The sequence below is a fragment of the Triturus cristatus genome, chromosome 9 (assembly GCF_964204655.1).
Source record: "Triturus cristatus chromosome 9, aTriCri1.1, whole genome shotgun sequence".
NCBI lineage: Eukaryota > Metazoa > Chordata > Amphibia > Caudata > Salamandridae > Triturus > Triturus cristatus.
The window spans coordinates 1141352486-1141380209 of record NC_140592.1 but is presented as its reverse complement, the minus strand read 5'-3'; the positions used below and the strand labels follow the sequence as shown (position 1 = coordinate 1141380209).

General features: G+C 48.5%; 1 protein-coding gene across 1 annotated transcript in view; it reads right to left on the bottom strand.

Annotated features, from left to right (window-relative positions):
* Positions 1-24105, bottom strand: part of MGA (MAX dimerization protein MGA) — a 1048942-nt gene extending 1024837 nt beyond the window's left edge. Inside the window, exon 1 of the mRNA XM_085627074.1 lies at positions 23994-24105. The gene's annotated coding sequence lies outside the window, so the exon portion shown is untranslated. The remainder of the gene's footprint in view (positions 1-23993) is intronic.
* Between the last annotated feature and the right edge of the window lie 3619 nt (positions 24106-27724).

Sequence of the window (27724 nt, the reverse complement as noted above, 5' to 3'; positions counted from 1 at the left end):
AGTGCAAATAGAAGCGGTGAGAGCGGGCAGCCCTGGCGTGTGCCCCTCCGGACAGGGAATACCTCCAAAACCACGCCGTTGATGAGGACCCTCGCCTTGGGGGGGAATAGAGGACCCGGACGAGGCGTCGGAAAGGGAGGCCATAGCCTATCCTCTCCAACACTTCCCCCAGATAACCCCAATCCACCGTATCAAATGCTTTTTCAAAGTCTAGGAAAAGCAGTGGAAAATACGGGGTGAGGAGATGGTGATGCGCAAGGGTGAGGTGAAAACGACGTATACAATGTCGGGTCCCCCGGCCGGGCATGAAGCCGCATTGATCGGGATGCACCAGTTCTTGAAGGTGGGGACGGAGCCGTTGGGCCACCACGGTGGCAAAGAGTTTAATTTTGGTATTAATAAGAGAGATGGGACGGTAGTCCTTACACACGAGGGAGGGCGGCTGCGTCTTCGGGAGGACTACTATGGTGGCCACATCCGTCTCTGGTGGGAAGGCCCCCACTTCAACTATATGCTTGAACAGGTCTTGTAGGTGCGGAACCAATGTGTCTCGGTAGGCCGCATAATATTCTTGGGGGTAACCGTCGGGCCCGGGCGTTTTGCCGGAGCGCAATAGTGAGATAGCCCCATGTATCTCTTCCGGGGTGAATGGCCGGTCCAGAGCCTCAGAATCTGTCTGGGAGAGGCAGGGCAATTGAGTCCCGGTCTCGGTCAGCAGAGCCGCCAGTGAGGACTAGGGAGGGCGGGCTGCGTAAAGGGTTGCGTAGTAGCCCGCGAACGTCTGGGCGATGTCTTGGGAGGTGGTGTGATGAGTTCCGGTTCCATCCCGAATCTCGGGAATAATGCGATTGGCTCTAGGATAGGCCACCAGATTGTGGAGAAGTTTACCGTTTTTGTCACCCCAACCGCGCGACCGAAGACCGCCAGAGCATTTTAGTGGACTCATCATTGTCGATGGAAGCCTGGGCCTCCTCCAGCTGCGCCGCCTGGGCTTCCAGCTGTGTAAGTCGGGCAGTTTGTTCCAGGCGTTTTGCGTGGACCAAACCCCTAGCCACTCCGTGCATCATGGCCTTGCTGGCCTCCCACAGCGTGCCCGACGAGGGGACCGAGCCCGCATTCGTGGAAAAATATTGCTGCAGTTCCTGCCCAAGGGGCTCCGCGAATTTGGAATCCTGCAGGAACCAGGCATTCAAACGCCATATCGTCCGAGCGACGCCGGGGGGGCTGCCGAGACGAAGGGAGACGGGTGAGTGATCTGAGACACCCCTGGGTAAGATTGTGGAGCCGTACATCAATTGACAGTCCACGGCCGACAGTAGAAACAGGTCGATACGAGAGTGGGTATGGTGAGCCGCCGACGTGTGGGTAAATTGGACCTGGCGGGGGTTCCACACCCTCCAAGCGTCACAGAGACCCTGGGCCGAGGACCAGTCAGATAATCGTTTTGAAGAGGCAAGGCGGGCCGCCGATGGGGTACCCGTTGTGTCACATGAGGGCTGTAAAACGGCGTTGAAGTCGCCTTCTATCACCGTCAGGCCTTGTGGAAAGGAGGAAAGCACCAGTGTGAGGCAGCGGAGGGCCGGGATCATGACGGCGGGAGGGATGTATGTGCATAGGAGATTAATGGGATGTCCCTCAATCCTACCCATCAGGGTCACATAGCGGCCTTGCGTGTCAGTGTCGGCTTGTGTTAAGGTAAAGGGCAGCCCTTTCCGGAGTAGAATGGCCACCCCCCAGGAGCCCCTCGTAAACCCAGAGTGCCAGACCCTGTCAAACTTGTACCGGGCGAGGAAATTACATTGTGTGCCCAGAAGGTGCATTTCCTGCAGGAACAGGATATCCGGTGCATACCGGTGGGCGCTTCGAAGGACCGCGGTGCGTTTTATGCAGTGTAGTAGGCCGTTGACATTCCACGAGACTACGTGGAGAGCCCTAGATAAGGTAGACGCCATCGTTATGAGTGGTATAGAAAAGAGGAGTTGCAAGCACAGGCAGCTTCTGGTCCCGGTGTGAACAAGTTCCCCTGGCCGGGACCTCGGGGCAGGAGGTGTACTTCGAGGTAAGCCGTGTGTCGTCGCTAACAGCGCGTATGTGTGTGGAGCTACCAAAAGGAACAGAGAACAGCAGCCCGTAGGCGGCTAAAAACAACAAACAAACTGGAGACAACGGTCTCCCTCCCCCATTTTGCCCCCCACTTCCCCCCACCCAACACTTCGGAACGTGAAGCATCTGTCACCCTGAAAAGAAAAACAAGTTAAACAACAAGAGACTGGTTGCTAAGCTAAAACGATTAGCAGAACATGACTATGACAGAGATGGACCCCCCCTCCATGAGTTTGGATAAGCAAATCGTGAACAGCTACAACTGCACGTTAGGCCCATAAACAACAAAGAATGTATGCTGAGTCCATGGAGTAAAGGAGGGAATAATTCCTGGAGTCGTCGGAATCGAGGAGATATGATCGGCCCCTTCCTGAGAAGTTCACAGACCATCACCGCCGGGGCGCCTCAGAAAGTGTGGAGAAGCGCACTTGTCGTGTGTTATCGTTCAGGTGACCTCCTATTCTCCGGTTCCTCGGAGCAACGGGCTACTACACAGGTCTGAGTTGGAATGGGCCTGGCGCAGACTGTTCAAGGGACCCGGGTGGGCACTTAGGTCAATCAGTGAGGAGGTCGGGCTAAGAGTGATAGAACCCTGGACCAAGGCTCGGGACAGGGGGTGCGGGGACGGCGCACCCGGAGAGCGGGACGTCCCCCCACAGCAATCTGTCTTTCTGCGGGACCTCGTCCGGCACCTCCGGGGTTTAGGGAGGACCCGGTCCAGCTGCTGGGGAGCCCGTTGGGCAGGGGAAGAGGCCGGCCGGGACAGTAGGGGCCTCTCCTCCGTGAGCCAGGTGCACGCCGCCTGGGGGCTGTCAAAGAAAAGAGTCTTATGCTGGAAGATGACCTTGAGCCGGGTTGGGAAGAGGAGACCGTATCGGAGGCCCATGCTTCTGCTTGACCTCATCATAGGTCCGGCGTTGGGCCTGCACCTCCCTGGTGTTGTCCGGGAAGACCATTATCTTGCTGTTCTGGTAGTGCAGCAGCCCCTGTGCCCTAGCTGCCCCAAGAATGGCATCTCTGTCTCGAAAGTTGAGGACTCGCAGAATTATAGGTCGGGCGGGGGCCCCAGGCGGAGGCCTGGGCGCCAGGGATCGTTGAGCCCGTTCAACAGCAAACCACGGTGAAAAGGCGTCCTTGGGCATCCAGGAGCGCACCCAGGTCTCCACAAACGTGTCGCCACGTCCCTGCTCCACTCCCTCGGAAAACCCCAGGAGGCGCAGGTTGTTCCTCCTCGATCTATTTTCTGTGTCCTCAGCCCTACGGTGGAGCTCCGAGGTCTGGGTCTGGAGGCGGGTTACCTGGGTCTTAAGCTGGGTGATGTCTTCCTCCACCGTGGAAATCCGGGACTCCGCCTCCGTGATGCGCGCTGTGGTGTTGCGCAGGTCCTGGCGAATGAGAGCCACATCCACCCTCACCTCGCCGATCTTAGATTCTACGGAGGCGCTTATCACCTGTAGGATGGTTGAGAGATGTCCCCTGGCCGCTCCCAGCGTGCCAGGTGTCCCGCCCCCTGGGTCCCGGTCCGACGTGGTAAACTGATCCATCTTCGTTTGGGTTGGAGGGACCGGATTCTGGACGGGGTGGCTTCTGCCCATTTCGGAGCGGGCGACGGAACCGCTGCGGAGCGAGCGCAGGAGGGGGGGCCCCCGGACACCTAGACCTTCAATGCTCTGGCCCAGGCGTCCAAGTCCAACCCCCTCGGGTCCCCGGCGAGGACGGAAGCGAGTCGCGACCTGAAACCACCCGCAGGGCCGAGCAGGGCTCCTCAGCAAAGGGCACCCCTCCCAACCACCCGGCCGGACCCGGCCCTCCCAGCGGAAGCAGCAGCTAAGTGGCGGAGTCGCAGTCCGTACGGAACACCCGGCGCGGCCCCAGGGGCCAGGCATCCCAGGGGCCGGTGGCCCAGCAGTAAGGGGATACCTCCGCGGCGCTCCAGTTCACTAGCACCGGGTAAAGTGCACAGTTAGGATGGTAGGAAGGGAGCCAGTCCAAGGCCCTGTGGTCCCGGACTGGTGGGGTCACGCAGGTGCCCCCGGAGGGAAGCGCGCAGCGGGCGGGGGGCCGGAGCGTCGGTGTCCCCGCTCCGCCTGCCACCCAACACAGTGGCCGATACCCAGCCCCCGGTATGACCGCCACCCAGGCCGCCACCCGGCAGGGTGCCCCCCAGAGCCCAGCCGCCCCCCACCAGGCCGAGATATAAAAAAAGGCGGTGTGAGACAGTCAGAGGGAGCTCGCCCAGCAGGGCCCACCACCACACCACCGGAGGCACCCCCGAGGGGTAGGAAATGGGGGGGGCCGAAGCATAACCCTGTCACTCCGGCTGCACCCGATTTAGTGGCCGGTTCCCCCACTCACCGTCTGTGCAGGTCAGAGGACTGTCCCCGATGTCCCAGTAATCACACAGCTGCTGCCCGAGCCCCCCAGGGGAGGACACAGCAGTCAAGAAGCAGAGCTGCACTCCCCGCGGGCCGCAAGGGGTGAAGGGTGACTTCCTCCTGCTCGCTGTAGAGACTCCAGCAGCCCCGGTCCAAAAGGCCACAGCGGGCACAGGCACGGATCCCAAAGGACGGCCCCCACCCCGACGGCCCGCAAAGCAGCAGGATCAGCTGAGGGTCCGAGCGGGGGCGGGAAACAGAAGGTGCCGCTGTCCGACAATGACAGGCACGGCGGGCACAAACAGGTCCAGCACCACTCTGCCCCCGGAGGCACCAGCTCAGGCCCCCGCAGTTCCCTCACTCCGTCCCAGCACCGGAGGAGCGTGGGGGTGCCCCGGGGGGAGACGGCCACCAAGAAGGCTCCGGAGGCGGGGATGCCCCGGGGGGACACGGCCACCAAGAAGGCTCCGGAGGCGGGGATAACAGGTGCGGCCGTGGCACGGGAGCACCCGTCTAGGCGCGGAGAACCGCCGGGGCTGCCATCATGAGGGCCGAGGCCGAAAGGAGGAGCCCCACCCCCACCGGCCCGCTAAGCAGCAGGATCGACAGCAGGTCCGAGCGGGGGCGGGAAACCAAAGCGCAGCTGTCCGACAATGACAGTCGAGGCACGGCGGGCACAAACAGGTCCCGGCACTGCACAACACAGCAGGGGCACCGGCTCCGGCTCCGGCATTCTGCCCCAGCACTGGAGGAACTCAGAGTTGCCCCCCGGGGGAAGACGTCCACCAAAAGGCTCCGGCAGCAGCTATGGCAGGTGCGGCCATGGCAGGGGAGCAACTGTCTAGGCACGGAGAACCACTGGGGCCGCCATTTTAAGTGCTGGGGCCGAAAGAAGGAGAAGGGCGAATCTCAGCAAGTAGAGGTCCGATCCGCTCACGAGAGGGACCGGACCAAAGCTAGCAGTATGGGGAACCAGGATCCGCCCCTGGAAACGGTAAGCTGCAGCTGAAGACGGGCGGATGCCAGGCGGATGACGGAGGGGGTCCAGAGCACTCTTAGAGTGCGTCCGCCATCTTGACACCTCAGATATATTCATCCTTATTAATCCCTTTCTGCTGGTGTTGTATGCCGACACATACACTAGTGGGCGGCTCCCTTCAGATCTTAGAGACGCAACTATTACAATTATTCTTAAGCCCCCTAAACCCCCAGAATGTGGGTCATATCTCTCCATCTCCTTAATCAACCTGGAGATTATAAATCCGGCCAAAGATTTGGCTACTCGCCTGCCCACTGTAATGCGTTTGGTTGTGCATGCAGACAAAACCGGCTCTATGCCAGGTAGGGGCACTAGGCACTGCTTATGCCATTTACATTTGGTGCTCGCTGACTCGGATGAGCCGTTGGGCAACAAAGCGCTCCTCCTCGTTGAAGTAGAAGAGGCATTAGACACAGCATATTGGCCTTATATCCTTGCAGTTCTCTGCAAAATGGATGTTGGACCCCAGTTCAGACGGTGGGTATCTATACTGTATACCGATCTGTGGACTCGGGTCTGTGTCAATGGTGCCCTTTCACAGAAGTTCACAATCGAATGGGTCACACGGCAGGGTTGCACACTTTTCCTCGTTATTCGCTCTGGTGATAGAGCCTCTTGCGGAGCTTATTCGGAGTAATGCTGGACTTACTAGATTCAAGTGTGGGATATGGTGGTGGAAGATCATGTTTCACTGTATGCGGATGCTTTGCTCCTCTTCCTCCAAAGAACCGCTGACACCCTTCTGAGATTTATGGACATATTGAAGATCAATGGGTAGGCCTCTGGGCTTAAAGTCAATTGGGGAAAGTTGATGCTGGTGCTTGTTCGGGTGTTGGACAGGGGATTTGACTGAAGGTGGGTGGATTCTCGTTTGCAGATGACTGTTTCTTCTATTTGGGCATGACGGTAGCCCTCACCTCAAACTCAATATCGTCCCTGTGTTTTCTATATGTACTGCAGCACTACCCCCATATACTTCCACCTACTTTCTTTCTTGACTTTCAGGCGCATATCACCAGCTTCCTGTGGGTGGGAGAAATGCCCAGCGTGTCCCTGAAGAAGTGTTGGTTCTCCCCGTTTGAGGCAGGGTTAGGATGGGTGGATATAAGACTGTTACTGGGCCTCAAAGATGGTCAGTATCAACGACTGGTAGAGGGAACCCAGCCCACAGGCTAAAACTGGACTTGTTGCGCCCGTATGGTTTACTTTCCTTGCAATATAGCAGGACACCCCGCAGTCGTTGCCGCGGGTCACTCAGGTCCATGTCTGCTGCTGGTGTGCAGCTCTCAGCCACATAAAATGGTATGGTACCTTTATGAGGGCAACTCCCATTTGACATGGGACATGGATGGCAGAGACAGTGGGCCTTGCGGGGTTTCTTTCTTGGGACCTCATTGAAATCTCTGCGTTAGGAGATATCTGGAGGGAAGGGCACATGTGGTCATTCCAGGAACTGCAAAAAGAACAACTGATGGACAGAATGCAGAACAATGTCTACATTCACCCCAGTACAGAGATCTGGGCCTAAATCCATAGTTTTTTTGCTCACCATGCCATTACAGTTTGAACCCAGCCATATGCAAATCAGTCTTGACCCTGTGCCTCATGGGAACAGTCCAGCCTAAACAGCGTAGTTCCATTGACACTACTCTCAGTTCTATAGGTACTTCCCTTTTCGCCATGCTCTGGAGAGCTTCAAATGTACACTAGAGGCTCTCCTTGAATTTAATCCGCTGGAGTGTAAATTGGTAACCAATGAGCTGGGCAGGGAGTAAACTCACGTTTATATAAAATCGCTGATCATCAACACACCAGCCCCCTGATGACCCCAAGGTCACGGTGGGTGGAGGACGTGGGGGCCCTTGATAAGGAGTGGGTCAAAGCAAAAATGGCCTCGAAGACGCTGGCAATCTCTATGTGTTTTCTGCTTGATCCAGTTTAAGTACTTTCATCGGATTTACTGCTCAAGGAACGCTTCTGGCGCATGGGACGTGCTCGGTCTCTGAATGTTTGTGTTGTAGTCATTCTCTGGGCTCCCTTTATCATGTGCTGTGGGACTGTACAATGGCACAAGAATATTGGATTGTGGTCAACAGCCATATTGGGTGAGTGGTAGGACTGTAGCTGGCTCTGGATCCCAAGACTGTTCTGTTGGGGATAATGGGCGCGCTGGGGCAGTCCAGAGCCACCCGCGCCCTTATTGCAATAGCATATTTGGTGGCCAAGAGAGACTTGGCCAGATACTAGAGATAGGTACAGGTGCCGCCGCCGCATGAATGGATTAGAAGCCTGGACTCCTGTGCAGCGATGGAACACCTAGTGTACAAGGCACGGGGATCCTGCAGAAATGAGCAAATTTGGGGCCCGTCAACAAGATTCAAGGGTCATGTGGACTGATTCTGCAGGCGGATATGGGATGGCTCCTGTCTCCTGTTGTAATACAAATTCACTTGTTACTGGGTTGGGGACAGTACTCTTGCATTAGGAACACGGTTTGCGTTATTTGTGTTGCCTAGCACTTGAATGTAGGCTTTAGTTTATTTTCATTCTGTTTAACTTGCAATATAAATACAATAAAATGTGTTAAAGAAAAGCTCCTTACCCATCTTATATCGCCTCGTCTCAAGAATGAAATTCCCAATCACCCCGGCCATCTAGCCCCAAAAACTACAAAGAACACTTCAACAAAAGATCCCGCAATTATTGCTCAGAACAAGCCCCTGATAATTTTCTCTGAAAGCTTACAACTCAACTAATGCTGCTTTACCTATCCCAGGACACCTACACATTTAGGTCAAGAAAAAGATCAAACCCCAACAATCTAATTTCTCTACTATTTACCCCTTCACAAGCCATGATATCTATAAAAACCAACATGAGGTGTATGCTATATAATTGCAATCATACTGCAAAACACATTACAGAGATTCGGAAGATATTCAAACCTACAATAATTTCATCTAATTCCTCATAGAGACCTGACTAGATACATTTTTTGCTCCTCTGATTTAAACTAAGGCCCTTCTAAATTTGTGAGAAAATAACTAGATCTAGGGGGTCACAGTAATACACAAAAACTCCATCCATCTCACATTTCCAGTCGAGAATTACTCAGCATTCGAATTCCTTGCAGTGGATCGCCATACTCCAAAGGTTTTCAATGAATTTCAGCACCAAACAATTTCTCTAACATACCAATAACATCATTATAGGGAGCTTCCAGTGGAATAATCCTATGGACTCTCAGGTAGCCCAATTGAGTTCCTTTCTAAGTAACAGTGATCCAAAACAACTATGTAGCAGTCTGACCCATATAAAAGGATCAACTCTCCACCTTCTGATTGTATAAGAAGGGATTCTATCGATTGACTCCATCCTCCCGGCCGACTGTCCTAACCACTATCTCATCCTTCGCTACCTCACCATGGAATGATCTCTTACCAAATGCCAAATTTATAGAACACAACTACAGATCAGAGCCACAAGACAAATTTACACCAATGAGCTTGCCTCAAGAATCATGTAACAACTTCAACTCACGAATCAGGTGTAATCCGCAAATAACCCTACCACTCACTACAACAAAACTTTGGCTACTATAATGGATGAAATGACATCTCTCAAAAGTATTAGGCAAAAAAGCTATTTCTCTCAATGATAAAATATAGATCTTAACGAAGGGAGAAGACAGCTTGCGTGGGGACTCCCACTAACCTCATTTTGATGCGTTCCTGTCGCCATAAGTGGCACCACTTTTTTATTGGCACAAGTGGGGCAATACTGGGTGTTAGGAATGTTGTGGATGTCTGCAAATTCCAGAAGTTTCTATTGCAGAAATGTAAGGAAAATGCATGATTTCAGGCTAAGTTTTGAGGTTTGCAGTGCGTTGTGGGTAAAAAAAACCTTGTGGGATTCACACATGGCACACTACACCCGGAATTTCATGATTATCTACTTTTCAAAAATAGCTTTGGTTGGTAGGTTTCCATGGGCAGTGGTTGAGCACCCCTATTGCTGATCTCGCATGCAGCACTTTAGGCCCATTTGTGTCAAGTTCTCTTAGCCCACCCACACAAGAGGTACCATTTTTATCAGAAGACTTAGGGGAATGCTGTATAGTAGAACATGTTCAGCTGCCCACAGATTCCCGATGTTTTCCTCACAGAAATTAGGAAAATGTGTGTTTTTGTTCAAAGCTTAAGGTTTATTGTGCATTGTGGATAGGAAAATGGTGCGAAACCAACCACCGTGGACTTCCCCGATCTCTTGTTTTCAGAACTGTTCTGGTCTGGTAAACTTTTCCAGGCGGCAGCCTACCAAGCCCAAAAAGTGCAGCAGTTCACCATTGCAAGTGAGATGATATTAGGAGTTAGCAACACTCTACTTGCCCATATGTAAAGACAACACCCAAAAGAATCAAATGTCCTTTCACTAGCCACTGGAATGGGGAATGGGATGCTTTAGTCTGCAGGAAAGGATAAAAACTTTAAAGTTTAAGGGGCGACGGTGTTAGAATGGTCAAACAAAACTTTCCCTGGAGTCTAGTGGGCATTTGGCCCTCCCTAGGGTCAGATCAGGGTTAATTACCCCCATCTGCCCGCAGGGGGTGGGGGGGAGGTGGGGGAGAAAGACTAACTTTCACTGTCATCTATTGGGCAGATGAGGGGTAATTACCCCATCTGCTCCCTAGCGTCGGGGGAGCAGAAAGACTGTTTTCCCACACCAATATCCTTATACAATTAAAAAGTATCTGGGGGCTAGTGGGCTTAATGGCCCCCCCAGGGGGAAAGATCGGGGATCATTGCCTCATCTGCCACCGGGGGGAGGGACAGAAAGGCTTAATTATAAATATTGCCAAAGGGAAGCACAAGTTCAATCCCAAGAGGTCGCTCCCCCTATCTCAGGTGGCTAGTGGGTGGATCCCTACTTGGGGATCGTTCTTTTGTGAAAAGGAGCTATTCTCCCCTTTCCAACGATAACTCTCCCATAATACTCTGTAATTGGTGGGCTGAGATATGCCCCCGGGCACTGAAACAGTGAAAGCAAAACGAGCCCATCAGCTGGATTTACTTTCACTTTTACTGCAATGACATCAGCGCACCCTGCAAACAGATCGTCATTGCAGTTGAAAAATAAATAAATAAATCAGATAGCTCTGGAAGCTCTCAGCAAGCAGCCTGATAAAAAAAAGGCCTACTTCTGGTGCAGAGGGCCGAAGAGGCCTTTATAACCCTCCCCAGTGTTGTACAATGGCCGACACCCACACTGGGGAAGGACTGAAGCCACTGGCTAACGGCAACACCTAAGAGGTTAAGAATGATTTGGATTTTCTAGAGTCATCAGGACATCAATCACAAAAATGTTTACTTTACATTGGACTATCCAAAATAATGTACAAGTTTTCATGTTATTTTGTCCCCTTACTCAAGTAGGCCCAACATAGTGCAGCACAAACCCTTCGACTTCCGGTTTACAGCACTTCAGTACTAATCTGTGAAAGAGGATTGTATTCCACCAAAGCTAGGTTCTTACCCAGAAATATACGCTGTTCAAAGCCTTTACTATTAGGGCAAGCCTTCAAAGAAAATGCTGTGAGCACACCTAGTATTATTCACAGTAGTTCCAAAAATATAACAATTAGAGGCTAGATACAGTGATCCCAAAATACTCCCAGATTGTATGCAGAAACATGCATAAACATAAAAGCAACTTGACCAAAAACATTTGACTAAACTATTATGCAACTTTAAATAGCATCTCTCTGATAAATCATTTAGCAAAACATGTTTGATGTGTGCAATATTAAAAATAAAAAGATGAACAATGAAGAACCTGTGTAAAACCATAATGGGATCATTATGGGCTAAATTTATATAAATAATGGAGCATATTCTTGAAGTCACAAAGATGCATCTGCAGGCATACGCGCTGGCATTGGTGCAGATTTCTGGTTTTCAGAAATTCCCAACCCAAGTAGGCCTGGCAAACATTAGTGAATTTCATTCTGTCAGGCGTAACTTTCCTGCCTTTTTCCATGTGGAAAAAGATTGGAGAAGAGTTACTGAATACCCTGACGTTTGTTAGCTTATGAGTGTGCAACACCCACAGGACATTCAAAGCTTAGAACTTCTCTGCCCACCTACTTACAGCCCCTTTAGCTAGATTTGTGGAAAGGTGACAAAAGCAAAGCCTTGCATGAATCCAAACCCTGGTACAATTTGGGCTCTAACATAATCAGAGAGAGAGGTTATTATCAGAGCTTTAATACCTTTTCAATTATAAGAGTAGTTTTCTATACATATTGCACCCAACACCCTGCACAAACCCACACTGCTCAAATCTATCATGAGGAGAGCAATTTATCTAGACAATTAGCCAGAAATCAGTAAATAGCTAGGCACCCGTATTTATTAAGGTGTTGAGATAAAAGAAATGCAGTGTTTGGGGGATGGAGAAGGGCTCTTTCACAGGTTTCTGTATTAATGTTCCACTGGCTTCTGTTATGGGCACTATAACTCCAGTACCCTTCGTAAAAGAGTAGAATACATCTGCCAAGGTTTGAGGTAGGCCATCTGGCAATATTTTTTTTAATTTTCCACAGATGTATTGAATCTACCCCCCCCCCCCCCCAACACATATGTCTATAAAGCTATGGAGGCTTTGAGATACAGACATACAAACATCTTAAACATGGTTCGATCAGGTGAGGGAAAGTGAGTAGTGTTTGTTCTGTTCGACAACTTTCATACTTCTTCTCCTATGATCGGTGGTCTAACTGGGGACAAATCAACGACTCTTGATTAATAGTAATGGTTTTGTTGTGATGTAAGAAAATAGGAAGATAATCTTTGAACTAATATGGCTAGATTGTTTGAAAATCTCTAACCAAGAGATATCTGACAGACAAAACAATCAGTTTGGTCATTAACCCCTTCGACGCGCTTGACGGAACGGTTCCGTCATGCACGTCGGTTGGGCTGTGCTTATGACGGAACCGTTCCGTCATGGCCCCGCCCGCGCACGGAATCTTCAGCGTGGCGCGGAAATCCGCGCCGCGCTGAAGGGGTTAAGAGCCTGGGTTATTGATAAACACCAGCCTTTTGATTATAGCTTTCACCTCAGCCTCCTCCATGGCAGTATTCAGTACTTTCTGCAGTGCGTACGAAAGGTGGGCAGTGGAACATTATGCAAGTACTTGGGGCGTCTTTCCGGGATTTTGGCACTTTGCTGTTTCATTGACCCTTTGATGTGCCAGTGCTTGTAGTACTGTCTAAACTTGAATGCACCTTTTCTGTGCATTTCAGTTTCCACTTATGATCTATAATTTCTTCAATTTAAACTCAATTTTGTCTATTCTCAATCAATCAATTAGGGATTTGTAAAGCACAGTAACTCACCTGTGAGGGTCTCAAGGCGCTGGGACCCTCTAAAGCCTCGTTATCTAGAAGCTCTGCCTCTTGTATTTTCAAGATGCACATTTTACCCATTATCTTCTGTAGCAAAGCTTTTGACATGTTTTAAACGGTATTTCCAAATCAGCTCTCTCTGTAATTTCCTGGCTACAAGCTACCTTTCCCCTTTCTTGTGCATGGCAATATCTGTTAATGTGTCCGGAGTAGCCACTTTCAGTATGTCCCAATTGGAGGTTTTAGTTCTGTCCCTCTGGTTTAAGGGCTTCTCTAATTTAGCTGTAAGTCTATGGCCCTTCCGGGCATCTTCCTGTAGACATCAAAAGGAACCACAGCACCGACCTCGACCCGTTCCAATCCGGATTCGGAAGCCACCACAGCACCGAAACCGGCCTACTCGCCGCCACAGATGACATCCGCACCCTCCTGGACCAAGGCCACTCTGCAGCCCTCATCCTACTCGACCTATCAGCGGCCTTCGACACCGTCTCCCACCGCACACTAGTCGCCTGACTACACGACGCTGGCATACAAGGAACAGCCCTGGACTGGACCTGATCATTCCTCACCGGAAGAAGCCAAAGGATCAGACTGCCACCCCTCCTCTCCTATCCTACAAAATTCACCTGCGGAGTCCCACAGGGATTGTCACTGAGCCCGACCATCTTCAACAACACGGCCTCAACATCGTATCTTACGCTGACGACACCCACCTCATCCTGTCCCTCACCAAATACCCCACCAATGCCAAACTCAACTTCCAGAAAGGAATGCAAGACATCGCAGTCTGGATGACTAACAGTTGCCTGAAGCTCAACGCCGAGAAGACAGAAGTCTTCGTCCTTGGAACCAGCCTTTCAGCATGGAACAACACCTGGTGGCTGAACGCCCTCGGAAGCCCACCTCCCCCCTCAGACCACGCCAAAAATCTTGGCATTGTACTTGACTCATCACTCACCATGAACCGACAGGTCAACGCCGTCACGTTCAGCTGCTTCAACACCGTCCGCATCCTCCCTGAGTCAAGGAAGACAATCACCCACGCACTCATCACCAGCAGACCGGACTATGGAAACGCACTCTACGCCGGCATCAACAAGTCCCTGCTCCACAAACTCCAGACAATACAGAACACCGCCGCCAGACTCGTCCTCTGCATCCCCCGGCACGAACACATCAGCCAACACCGACAAAGACTCCACTGGCTCCCCGTGGAGAAAAGATTCATCTTCAAAATCCTCACTCACGCCTACAAATGCCTACACAACAACGGACCCAAATACCTCAACGACAGAATCAACTTCCACAAACCCAAAAGAAACCTCCGATCTACCAACCTCGCACTGGCCGAAACCCCGCGCATCCACAGAGCCAGCGCAGGCGGAAGATCTTTCTCTCAAATTGCAGCCAAGACCTGGAAAGAGCTACCGCCAGACATCAGACGCGCCCCCTCCCTGAACACCTTCAGGAAGACCCTCAAGACCTGGCTCTTCGGCTAAACAGATCGGCGGACTCCCCCCACTTCAGCGCCTTGAGACCCTCACGGGTGAGTAGCGTGCTTATAATGCCCCTGATTGATTGATTATTTTAAAGCCCTATATCTGCATATGTTCCTCCTCTAGCTCACATGGCCCCTAATAACTGAAGTGATTTTGTGTGTGTTCTGTGACCACGTGAGAAAAAGTGTATTTCCTTTTGTTGTCTTGAAAGTACCTCCAGTTATTTACCAACCTCAAGTTGAGAATCTCATTTTTAGGTCAAAGCCTACCAAACAGAACATCTGTCTAGCTTGCTAAAGATTGGAGACATTCAGAAAGCTGACCTAGGAATGCATTCCGCTCGTTGCGCACCATTGGCTTTGTGGTTTATATAACTAAGGCTCCCTGTTTTCCGTTTTAACTGATTTTTACAGATATATACAGACAGAAAAACGTTTATTTTCTGGTCTGTATTTATTTTTAAATGTGGATAAAAATGGAAATTGGGTGCTTTTTGAGTGATTCGATATACACTTGGCCATGACTGACAGGCCAATAACTGTGTGAATTGATAGGTAAGGGGGTTAAAAAAATGATTTTTAGTAAAGAGGCTTAAACAGCAGTAGATATGCACAAGGCTGATATCGAAATGTGCATATTTTCATATAAGCGCATTGATTTACCTTCTGCAGGTGTTCATATCACTGAAACCTGGCAAGCATTACTGTATATTTATTTGTTAAATAAATGTGGAAATATACCAGTTTCAGCTTTATTTTCTTCATAAAACTCATAATAAATATGGATTAATACAGATAAAGTTGACAAAAAATAAACGTGGATAAATACAGAAGGAAATGTCAAAAAAATAAATACCATAAAACCGAGAGCCCTATTTAAAAGTCACAATTCCTGGCTTTCTATTTGTTGGCTCTGATTGCTTTAGGCTGGCCAGCTTGAGTTTGTCCCTCCTGTTGCCCAAACCTTGCTTACTATATTTCCACAAACTCGCTTTCTTTAAACAGGCCTTTACATCTTGATCCTATCTTGTCACATTTGCTGTGCATTTTAAGACAGGAGTCAAATGTCAATCTCTTTCTTCTGAGGAAGCTTGGTGTTTACTTTTCTTTCTCTGACTTCAAAGTGAGAGAATGTATGTGACAACCCTGCTGAGTATCCATATGAGAAGAGGGAGCAGGATGTTTTTTCATACACAATAACAAAAATAAACTGTGCTGATGTTTCAGAACATATCAGAATTAGTATAAATGAAGCAATTTTTTTGTAATTCTGAAGTGTGGTGGAAACAAATATTTGAACACGATCAAAACACATCAAAACAGTAGGTGATGACATTTGCACACAATATTGTTTGTGTGCAGTAAAACCGTATTTCTGTGCAAATGTAATAGTCATTTCAATTGAAAATGTGTTGTCCGTAATGGCAATGCACCACACCAAGCATACTCCACACTACATCACTCCACTCTTAGCCCTTCCACTCTATGCTATGCTACTCCATTCTACGACACTCCACTCTATGCCCCTCCACTCAGACACACTACGACATGCCATTTGACTCCACTTCACTACAATTTACCCCACCCTAATTTACCCAGCCCACATTTACCCCACCCCACATTTACCCCACCCCACTCCAATCTACTCCACTACAGTCTACCCCACTCCACTCCAATTACCACAATCAATCAATCAATCAATCATAAAACTTGTATAGCGCGCTACTCACCCGGAAGGGTCTCAAGGCGCTTGGGGGAGGGGGTTTGCTACTGCTCGAACAGCCAGGTCTTGAGTTGTCTCCTGAAGGCGAGGTGGTCCTGGGTCAGCCGAAGGTGGATGGGCAGGGAGTTCCATGTCTTGGCCGCCAGGTAGGAGAAGGACCGGCCTCCGGCGGTGGCTCTTCGGATGCGTGGTACGGCGGCGAGGGCGAGGCTAGTAGATCGTAGCTGGCGGGTGGGCGTGTAGAAGGTCAGGCGGTCGTTGAGGTATTCGGGGCCCAGGTCGTGGAGAGACTTGTGTGCGTGGGTGAGGAGCCTGAACGTGATCCTCTTGTTGATGGGGAGCCAGTGCAGGTCCCTTAGGTGGCTGGAGATGTGGCTGCGTCGGGGGATGTCCAGGATGAGTCGGGCGGAGGCGTTCTGGATTCGTTGGAGCTTGGCTGTGGTCCCAGCGTAGAGGGTGTTTCCGTAGTCCAGACGGCTGGTGACGAGGGCCTGGGTGACCGTCTTCCTGGTTTCGGTCGGGATCCATCGGAAGATCTTGCGAAGCATGCGAAGGGTGTGAAAGCATGATGAGGAGACGGCGTTGACTTGTCTGGTCATCGAGTAGGAGGAGTCCAGGATGAAGCCCAGGTTGCGTGCGTGGTCTGTTGGCTTGGGAGCGGTGCCCAGGGCTGGGGGCCACCAGGAGTCGTCCCATGCGGAGGGCGATGGTCCCAGGATGAGGACAATCCACTCCATGATCCAATCTACCCCACTCCACTCAATCTAACCCAATCAACCCAACCCCAATCCAATCTACCCCACTCCACCCCACGCCACTCCACTATAAGACACTCTACAACATGCCATACCACTCCAAACTACGCCACTCAATCCACAACAAGCCACTCCACTCTACGCCCCTCCAACACTTACCCCTATCCACTCTATCGCACTCCTCTCTACCCTACTCAATGTAACCCAATTAACCCCACCACACTCCAATCTACCCCACTTCTCACCAATCTACCACACTACACTCAAATCTACCCCACTTTGCCTCAATCTTCGCTAGTCTACCCCACTTCACTCCAATGTACCTCAGTCCACCCCTCTCCTATGTACCCCAATCCAACTCCCTCCAAACTACCTGATTTTACTGCAATCTACCACCTCCACTCCAATTTACCAGAGTCCAATTTACCCCACTGCACTCCAAACTCTACTGTAATCTATCCAACTCCTCTGCACCCGTCTACCACAATCTATCCACTCCAAACCACCCTACCACAATCTATCCACCCCAATCTACCACAATCTATCATCTCCAATCTACCCCACCCCAATCTACCACAATCTATCCACTCCAATCTACACTCCTACTCCATTCCACTCCAATCTACCACATTCCACTCCAATCTACCCCACCCCACCCCACTTCAATATACCCCACCCCAATCTACCCCTCTCTACTTTACTCCAATCTATCCCACTCAACCTCAGTCTACCCCACTCTTATCCACCCAATCTACCCTACTCCACCCTAGTCTACCCCACATCCCAATCTACCCCACGCCGCTACAATCTACCCTTCTCAATTTACCCCACTCCAAACTCCATTGCAAACTATCCAACTCCTCACTCCCACAATATACCAGACTCCAATCTACTAAAATCTACTCCACTCCACTCCATTCTGCACCACTCCAATCTACCCCGCTCCAATATACCAACAAATCTCCTCCACTTCAACCTACCCCACTCCACTCCAATCTCCCCACTCCACTCAAATCTACCACACTCCAATTCACCCAAGCTACCACAATCCACACTCCACTCCCACTCTACCCCACCCCAATCCAATCCACTCCACTCCAATCTACCCCACTCCAATCATCCCTCTTCAATCTACTCCACTCCAATCAAATTTTAGGAACCTCTAAGAGAGGCCAAGGAAAGTATGTTGCTGTGGCCCAAGAGGGATGTTGTCATGGTGTGGACCACCATTTTCTGGGCCATGGAGTGTAGAAACCGCAATATTTTTGTTTCAAACATTCCGAGGTCCCAAAACATCTGGTTAAAAAAGTCTTGACTTGGTGGTCAAAAGTGAAATGTAGATCTATCCAAACTCCTAGATTTTTCACTTTAAGCTTTGAGTGAGGAAAAGCACTCAGGGAGACAGGCCACCAAGCAGTAGACCAGATGCTTTGTTGGTTCCCAACTATCATCCCCTCCGTCTTATCCCCATTGAAATTCAAGCAATTAAGGCTCATCCAATTCATCACTGCAGAAAGACCGTTTCAGCTGAGGCCTTCTCCGCTGAGTCCTGGGAAAGTGTAATGATCAACTGCAAATCGTCCACGTGAGTGCAGTGAATTCAAGGGCTTCTACAATCTCTGCCAAGGGGCACGCATTTACACATTAAAAAGTGATAAGCAATCAGAACAAGGTGGCACTAATCAGGACAAAGACATCAATGCACCGCAGGAATCCTATATTAACATCCTACCTGAACTCCAGTGCCTTCCTTGTTCACTAAATCTGAGTAAACTGTTTAAAAGTCTTTCTTTTGCACTGTTCTCTTTGGCCACTGCCCAGGAGCTCCAGAGCCTCTTCTTGTAAGACTCTTCTGCACTCTTCTTCTGTATCAATTCCAATATTGCCTCTCTTTCCTTCACAGTGATAGTGACTTCTTAACCACTTATCTAGAACTGTAGTTCTTTTTGGTAAAGCCATTGCTACCAACTTTGATGCCAGTGGAGATTAAACTACATGGGGGTGAATTGTCTCCATTTCAACTGTTCATCTGTCGTGATATACAGACACATTGTTATTCAGATATGATAGTGAATATGACTCTGACCTTTATCCTCTTTTATGTTTTTCCATGAGCATGTAGAAGGATGTTTTGATAAGAACATACCTAAGCCTTTTGATTGGTTTACTTGGGCTTTTCTCAACTCTGTGAGCCCTTTCAGTTTCTATAGGAAACCAAGAATTTTCATTGAGGAATTTAGAGAGATCTGTCACACACTGAAGAATATGGGAACCTTAGCTACATCCTTTGAGATCCTTAAATGGTCCAAGGCTTTACATTTGTCAAACAACTGCATTATCCGTGCTTCCATCGACAACATATAGTGCCAAGTTGCTCACTGTCAATAATCGACTGTCCCAATGGTGCAGTTGCATCTATTATGTGTGTGATGGTTTAACACGTCTTTCTCAATATCTGAAATCTCTTTAATAATGTCTGAGAGAAGCTGATTCAGTCCAGCGACTAGTGTTATACCAGGTTATTTATTAAAGTCCACCAGACAAGCATTAAGCTCACCTTTAATCAGGTGTTGTGCTTCTTTGGGAGTCATGCCAATATTAATTGGTGAGAGATCCTAAGCTACCCAGATGTCATGCTGATTGTCAAGGAAAGCTGCTGTAAATAATCTTGAACCTCGTTTTTTGCCTGGTTCTTTTACTGCAGTGAGACATCTGACCTGGTCCAGGATATCTCTACTTCACCCTCAGCCCGGAGTGTAATTTCACAGTGGCTTCAACTGAAATCACTGCTTTGCACCTCACACTTGAGCCCACCTCTCAATTCTGCACACTGTAACTGGTGTCATAAATCTTATGTGATACTGCCCAGATTAATCAGTGCTGTTTGTATGAGCTTCTATATCTGCATGTGTTACTGTGTTTCATACTAAGGATTTGCTGCTTTAATGATGGCACAGGCTCTGCAGGTCACGCTCCATAATGTAAACGTTTAACACCTGTCCATTCCTTAGACCTTCTTAGATGGAGGCTCTGTGCAGTACCAATGCTCTTAGCTGGGCACATGTCCAACCCGCTGACTAGTTCTCTGTCCCAGAATGTTGCCCTAATTCCCAGTTATTTGCCCCACAACTGTTTCTAGCCTAAGCTTTAGTTACAGTCTGTCCCCTGAAAGCTATTAAATTCTGTGTACTGCAGGTTAGGCTACCAAATTGGAGACATAATTCTCCTGCTAGTTCAGGAAGGGAAAAATAAGCCCATGCTCTCCTCTCCCACAATCAGTGCTTGGCTGTGGATACCCAGGTGCCACCTCCTTTCTCTGCTCCGTCATGCATCTATGTGGGTTGGCAAACACCAATCCGCAGGACCTGCTCAGCTTCTCCCTCCGCCGGCTCCACTGCTACTCACAACTAAGGGTGGGCGTAGTTCGTGAAGTAGCACTTTGCGAAGCTACGCAAAGTGAAGTTCGCACTACGCGAGCTACGCGTAGCACTTCGCGAACTGCGTAGTAACATGTTCGCACTGTGCAAGATGTTGTTTTCAATGATTGCACAGTGCGGACAAGCAACCGGCACTGTGCAATCATTGAAAATGGCATCTTGCACAGTGCGAGCTGTAGTTTTCTGCTGCTCGAGTAGATTTTTACTCGAGCTTCAGTTTTCTCAACGCGAACTGGTAGTTTCTCATCGCGAGTATACGCGACCACTCGCAATGAGAAACCTGACCTCCTCGCGTTGGGAATCTCGCCGGGAGGTTTATTTTCCATGCTCGCGATCGCCAACTTGCAGTTGCTGATCGCGAACAAGGAAAAAGTCTCGCCGGGATGTCATTTTGCTTGCTCGCGGTCGCCAACTTGACGTTGAGGACCGCGAGCAAGCAAAAAATGACCGCAGCACTACGCTACGCGTGTTCGCACTGTGGTACGTGCAGTTCGCGTAGTGCGAAGTAGCGCGAACTTCGCAAACTACGCGAGCGTAGCGTAGTGCTTTGCCCAGGCTTACTCACAACTCACCGTCAGCACAGGCCATACACCCCCCCCCCCCGCCACCCACCCAACCACACACCCCCCACCCCAGCACTCCTCATTTGTTACATCCAGAATTCAGTAGAATGGGCACTGCTCAACATTTGTAGCTAAGTCATAACACTTGTATTTTTGAATTAGCTAGCATTCTTAAGCTACATACCAACTGAGAATGCTATACGACTGATGGTTTACAGGAGTAGATGGGAGAATGTCCTGTAGTTGAGCTTACAAGAGAGGATTTGGAGAGGCTGAGCTGCAGCTGGGAGAAGGGGAGGTTGTGGCAACTCTTCATGAGCGGTGGGCATCTGACATATCACACATAGTCTAAAAAAGGGGGGCTTTTTTTCTATTACTCTCAAAAGCATATTACCGTAGATGCTTGACAGGCATTTGGCCAGATTTGACTCTTTCCGAAAGTTGGAAAAGGTAGTATGCAGAACCCAGTAATTCAACTGAGCTATTACATACTTTTCAACCTCCTCCACACCAGTGCACCCTAAAGGAGCTCCTAGCTAGTTTACTCCAGAATGGCTAATGCATTCTTCTTTGTACATCTTTGTAAGAAACGAAAAAATAGTTGCCATCTTCACTCTTAGCTGATCCTGACATCGACAGATTTTTGTCAATTGGATCCCACAGGGCTTCAAAGACTTCAAGGCCATTGAGACATATTTCACTTTTAAGGGTTCTGACGAAACGAGTTCCCTCAATATTGAACTAAAACTCTAAACCAGAATACCTCTGCACTCCCAGGGCAGATGGGCATGTTCAGTATATAGTAAGATTTACATAATTTACTCATGTTTCAGCTCGGGTGAGAAAATATCTCATTGTGCCTGTCACAAACAATTAAGCATTTGTCAATTCAAATGTTCAAATGCAGATGGACATCCTAGCTTTGAGATATCCATGTGCAAAGTTTCTTTGCCAACGTATTAATCTGTTTAAAGTACTGAAACAGAGTAGATGAGATGAACTAAACTATTCCTTCATTTCAGCACGGCAGCTGCCTTGTTTGCTGAAACTGGGCTTTAACCTAACCAAAACTTCTCATGCGTGCTGAAACTGTAAATAACCATGTGCTGGATTGGCCTTCGATATTAAAGAATATTCTGAGCAAGAGTGTTATGACATTCAGCCAGCTCATAAAGGGGGTGGCACGGTTTTCATTTCTAGGTGGTGAGCAGGCTAAAATACTGTGGCAAGATGAAGGATGTTGGGAATTGTGATTTTAGGAGCAGTGTTTAGAGATAGCAGTGGCATATATCCCAGAACAGCTTCTTAAACCAATAGGTCTTCACTCTGAACCATTAGGCATATTTCTTTTTCCAACTGAAGAATGTTGATGACTGCCGTGGGAAGCAAAAATGTGCAGTTTTGAAAATGACTTCTTGTCACAGGGGAGGTAGTACTTGATTAGACCAGTTTCCTCTTGACCCATGTGAACTGATGGTGTCATGAGACTTCAGGATGACAGTGTTCCTCAAGAACTGAATAGTTGTCTGGAATATAGAAACATGGAGGCATGTGGCAAATCCTCACCAGGAGATAACTCTGGCAGCATTTAAGTTGACTACTAACACTGGGCTATCAGAAATGGGATCTGCAAAGATGCGGTCCAGGTAGTAAGATCACTTATCATTCAAGCCCAAGGCAAGAGTGCTGGTTTTCATTACCATATTTGTTTCCAACCTGTGTGTACAAATACATCATTCTTAAGTGAGAAAGGGACCAGGATGCAATCAGGACTTTGATAACGTGTGATGCCATGTATTTCTGCACAGTAGAAGATGACCAGAAAGTTAAAGGCATAGTTATGTCACCACTAAACAAATAGGTGGTGATATTTCTTGGAAGGATTCAGAAAAGATGCGACTCTTAGCCATTACAATAGAAACATGATATACACAAGACCCCAAAATTCAACTTGAACTATTGAGATAGACCAGTCTTCAAAACATGGAGACGTATGCAAAATTTAAAGAAACGCCAATTTGCCACGGCCTCCACATATACTGCCAGTACCGGAAAAATAAAGACTGATGCAATTACAACGTGATTGCAAACAGTTAACACAACTACTACAAGTTTTAGAGAACGGCTTGGAAATGGGCCCAAACTGCATATGAATTCATGAAGGACTAGGGTGTTATCCTGGTACACTTGACGGACCATCAAATTCGGACTATGTGGTGATAAAAGGTTATAATCGTGACATACGTTAACGTATCCAGTTGTCCTTTCAGTCCCTAAAGACCATGGGATGGAAGAACCACATAACTGTAGCCCTCCGGTCCTAAGAGAAATAACTAAAATCGGTCATTTAGCCAGCGATGCCTCGATGCATTTCGCGGTCCCGTTTTATTGTTGTTTAAATCTCTCCATTTTCCGTTCCCAAATACTAACACGTGGTTCAGACAGACTCCCACACGTGAAAGGTGACTGTGGCTCACCACTTAATAAAATAATCTTTCAGTTGGAATGATGTTTAAATCACCTAACAAAGCGGCGTCTGGTGCGTGGATGCCAAGGCTGTGCGTGCAGCAGACTGCATCCGCGCGCTCAGTTTTGCTTCGTTACAGTCACGTGACAACCACGTTCTCCCGATCTAAGTGACGTCTCCGCGACCAGACATCGCGCGTCGGCTTTCCGCAGCCATTTTATTACCAGAAGAATACAAAACTAGGAAAATAAATACATTGGTATTGGGGGAGTAACATAAAGGTCGAACAATACCGTTTATCGATAGTGGCTTATGCAGGAAACCCACCGAGGTTGAAACATCTCGGGCAACTGTAGGGGATCATCATTGGCTAGTTCCGCGTCATGCGATGAGAACCAGACAGTTACACATGGTTCACTTCGAATTGGAAAAATAAGGCGTACGCACGGAGGCATGTGGTCAACTTAGTCTTGAAAGGTAGTTACCACATTAAATAACTGACCACGATGCTCACACTTTCTGCTTTGCTAAAGAGTACCGCAGCAGATGAGCGCATCACAGCAGATGTGAAAAGTTAGGCATGAGCGCCGAATATTCGTTACAACGCTGCACGAACTCACATACTTCTCGGATGCTCCTGCAGAAACGTCGTTGCCTCTTCTCGAATTTCGACTCGAGCGCAAACCGTTCGCGCAGGTGTCCCACGCGCCGTCCTCCAGCACACGAATCCCCTCGCGTGGCTGTCTAGGCGGCCACGTGATTGGCTGAAGCGAGGGTTGTCGTGTGATCGCAGCCCTCGAGCGGGTCGGCCCCGCCTTGTGGTTGAGTGAGTGCGTTGAAGGGATATCACGGATCGAAAGTCCTTTGAGATAGGGTGCAGCCGTCGAGGGGTGCTCTGTCCAAAACACAATGTAAGAGCAAAACTGGTGCATGTTATCTCCGGGACCACGTAGCAGGAAGATAAAACATGCAAACATACGATCTTACCGGCTAGCACTGCACAGCCCCTTACGCTCGCTTGTAATTTGCGTGAAGTAAATAATAAGGTTGTTTAATCTCATAGACAGTCTTTAGTTTTGGTACATCATGTTTTTCTCCATCGTGGAAAAAACCAAAATGAAGTCATTCCTCCACATTTCTTATTTTCGTAACCGCGTGTAATCATTGTTTTTAGCCGATTGGCGCTTTATCAAGTGGAGTACTATTTTGAAGATATAATAGTTCCCGAGGTTTTGGAATGTGAACTTTCCCCTTTGTGGCAGGTTTTGTAATCAACTCGATGTGTACGCACTACCGGTTCAGACTTTAGTGCATGGATTAGTCGTATCTATGGGAGCAGCTTGGAGGACTGAGCTCATCGGACCTAGGTCTCTACTGTCAAAACTGATTTCGTGACCGACATTTGAGTTCTGTATTTGTGAGTATTACTATTTATGTCTTCCACAATTCTTTTTTATGATTTGCACTTGAATAGACCAATCCCCTTTAACTTAAAATCTCCGAACACTGTATTTTCTAACTATGATTGAGAGATATTTATAAAGGTATAGTAAATATTTTCTAAATTCATGAATCCTTGAAAACACATTCAACCTCTAACATTTCATTCGTTCTATCCTCCCGATCCAGACAACTGAGCTGTGGTGCCCAGCAAGACTGCGCTGTCCACCTACTAGTTAGTTGCTACAAATTCCCGCCGGAGAGGATAGCAGATCCTACTAGATGTAAGCTGATGACCGGTAGTTGTATGGGAAAATACACTGTAAAGCCAATCTGTTAATGCCTTTACAACATCTTCAGTTGACTGGGGAAGCTTAAATTAGTGCACAGTGGGTCCACGAGCAAGCTCCTATGTAGTGGGAGTTTTTATGTTTCTGTTGGAGAACTGGGGCAAGCATTGCATAGAGGTTGAGTGTTTTCACCTCTGATGTCCTGGAGCTAACCTACAATGGTATGTGCAAACTAGGCGCCAAGTAACCCTTTCTGCACTTGACTATCAGCATAGTAAAGTTGAGGGGGGTCAATGGTTTTCTAAGGGAGGTGGTGTGGGGGTAGAGACTCAGAACTCAACAGTTATACAACAAGAACAATACATTCTATGTCTGGAATGGAGGCTTTCGATTATGCTTCTCTTTCTTTACTTTAGAAATCACAGCAGCCAATCAAACATTATTAAACTGAAAACTACACTTCCCATGAACCCCTGTAGTCCACTCGCTACACCAGTCACTGGGGTCATGTAACAGTATATATGCAAATGCCACCATAGTTCTTCCTCCTTTGCTGCTGCAGCAGCTGAGTTAAGTAATTTATTTTTACTTCCTTGATTCTGGTGTTTATTAGAAAGTTATCAGTATAATTATTTGTATTTTAGTATTTTATTGCCGACAGAGCGCTCGCGCTCTACAGGACCATACTGCCCGATCAGCATTACTGGTGCGGTGGAGAGGGAGCGGGACGAACGATTCACGCCCTGTCAGAGCCTGTCTACTTTCTATTATTATGAAGCTCGCGCATGCCCGGGCAACCGATATGGCATAGTGACTGTCGATCGGCTCACTGCAATGGATGCTGTGTGGTCGGCTGTATTTTTGGTCTCGGCGAACGCCCTGACGGGCCACATAAATGATTTAAGGGCTGTGCCCTAGGACTGTTGGATGATTCCCTCCACACCTTAGTTTTAGTGCACCTGGCAGGGGCAGTGGTTTGCCCTGATTTTGGTCATCCTTTGGAGACCTTATTCACCCTTTCCCCCTGAAACCTCTTCCACTCCTCCAGGGCAACAGAGTGGTATACTACACTGATGATGGAGAAGATTATGTGGAATATCCTGGGATACCCTTCGAACAGCATATGGAAGAGCTCGTGGAGGCACTTGACACACATGTGCCAGACTCCGTGAATCAAGCCTTTATAAAGGCTTTGGAGCCATTTTCTCAGCATTTGGCATGCTACGAACGGCGTGAGTCGGTAGGTTAATCAGAGGGCCCTGTTAAACAGGATACAGCTGTGCATGAGTCGGGCTTTGCCTGGGGTATTTCTTCTAAAGGCTCCTCGGCTGAAGTCCTTTCACAGATGGTGCACTCGGTCCTCCATGACCACAAGTATGGAAGTACAGATTTGTTTGAAGTGACCAGGTTCTCCAGGAGCACCACCTTCACAGCAGAGGCGTCTTCCTCTTCATCTTCCCCTTCGGATACTAAGAACCCCAAAAAGATTTTGAACCAGCCACCAAACACAAAGTGCGACACGTGGGGCCAGAAGTTCCCTCCAACAAACATGTGCTCTATGATGCAGAAGAAATTATGCATCCTCGTTCTAAACAGTGAGTAGGAAATGTTGGAGCCGGTTGTAAGTAATATTGTAAGATGTCTGTTGGAATTATTATGCAATCTTTCGCCACTGAGTGAAACGTGCAAACTTTGAAAACCAATAAAACTATGTTGAAAAAAAATGCATCCTCGTTCTACAGAACTGGTTGGACTGTGATTTGGCATCCTTAAGTCCCTGAGAAAGTTTTTGCCGCTGCTGCCTCAGTCAGCTAAGGAAACTGTGCTTTGTGCCTTTACCCTTTCTCGGCTCGACTATGCAAATGCTCTGTATCTGGGGATTCCAAGATATCTACTTAATAAATTGCAGACTATACAGAATGCTGCTGCCAGACTCCTGTTTAACATCTCAGGTAGACTCAGCGTTAAAAAACAACTTCGAGATCTGCACTGGCTGCCGGTTTCCCAAAGAGTGCAATTTAAAGCCCTGACTTTGGCGCACAGAGCACTGCATAATACGGGCCCTCTTTATATTCAAAAGAGGTTTGCCTTCTATGTCCCAAATAGAGTGCTGCGGTCCGCCTCCCTACGACGGCTGGCGATTTCTCGCTTTCGCAGGGCTCGTTTGGGTGGCCAGTCTCTTTCAGTTAAAACAGCCATCGCCTGGAATGCCTTGCCTCTGAAGCTTTGAGTCATTCAAGATCTTAGGCTTTTCAAAAAACAATTGAAAACTTTTCTATTCTCAGGTGTGCTTTAATGGATTTCCTACAGGGTTTTGCTGTCAGCCTCCGCGCCAGGACACTCTCGAGTATTAGTGCGCGTTATAAGTATTGTATAACATAACATAACAGAATGGGTGCCCTCTGTAGAAATAGCCCATCTCGTCCAAGATAATCAGCCACAGGGCTTCGAGCATGAAGTGCACAGTACATTGCGGTCTGAGTGCCTACGGCCATCCCTCCTAGGCAAAATGGTGGATACACCTGAACTTGATCCTAACATAGCCACATTTCTTTAAAATTTGCTAAAGGCCCCAAGAAGGGTCTCAATAGGGTCTGGCTTGGGTGTTAGGATACACTCATAAAC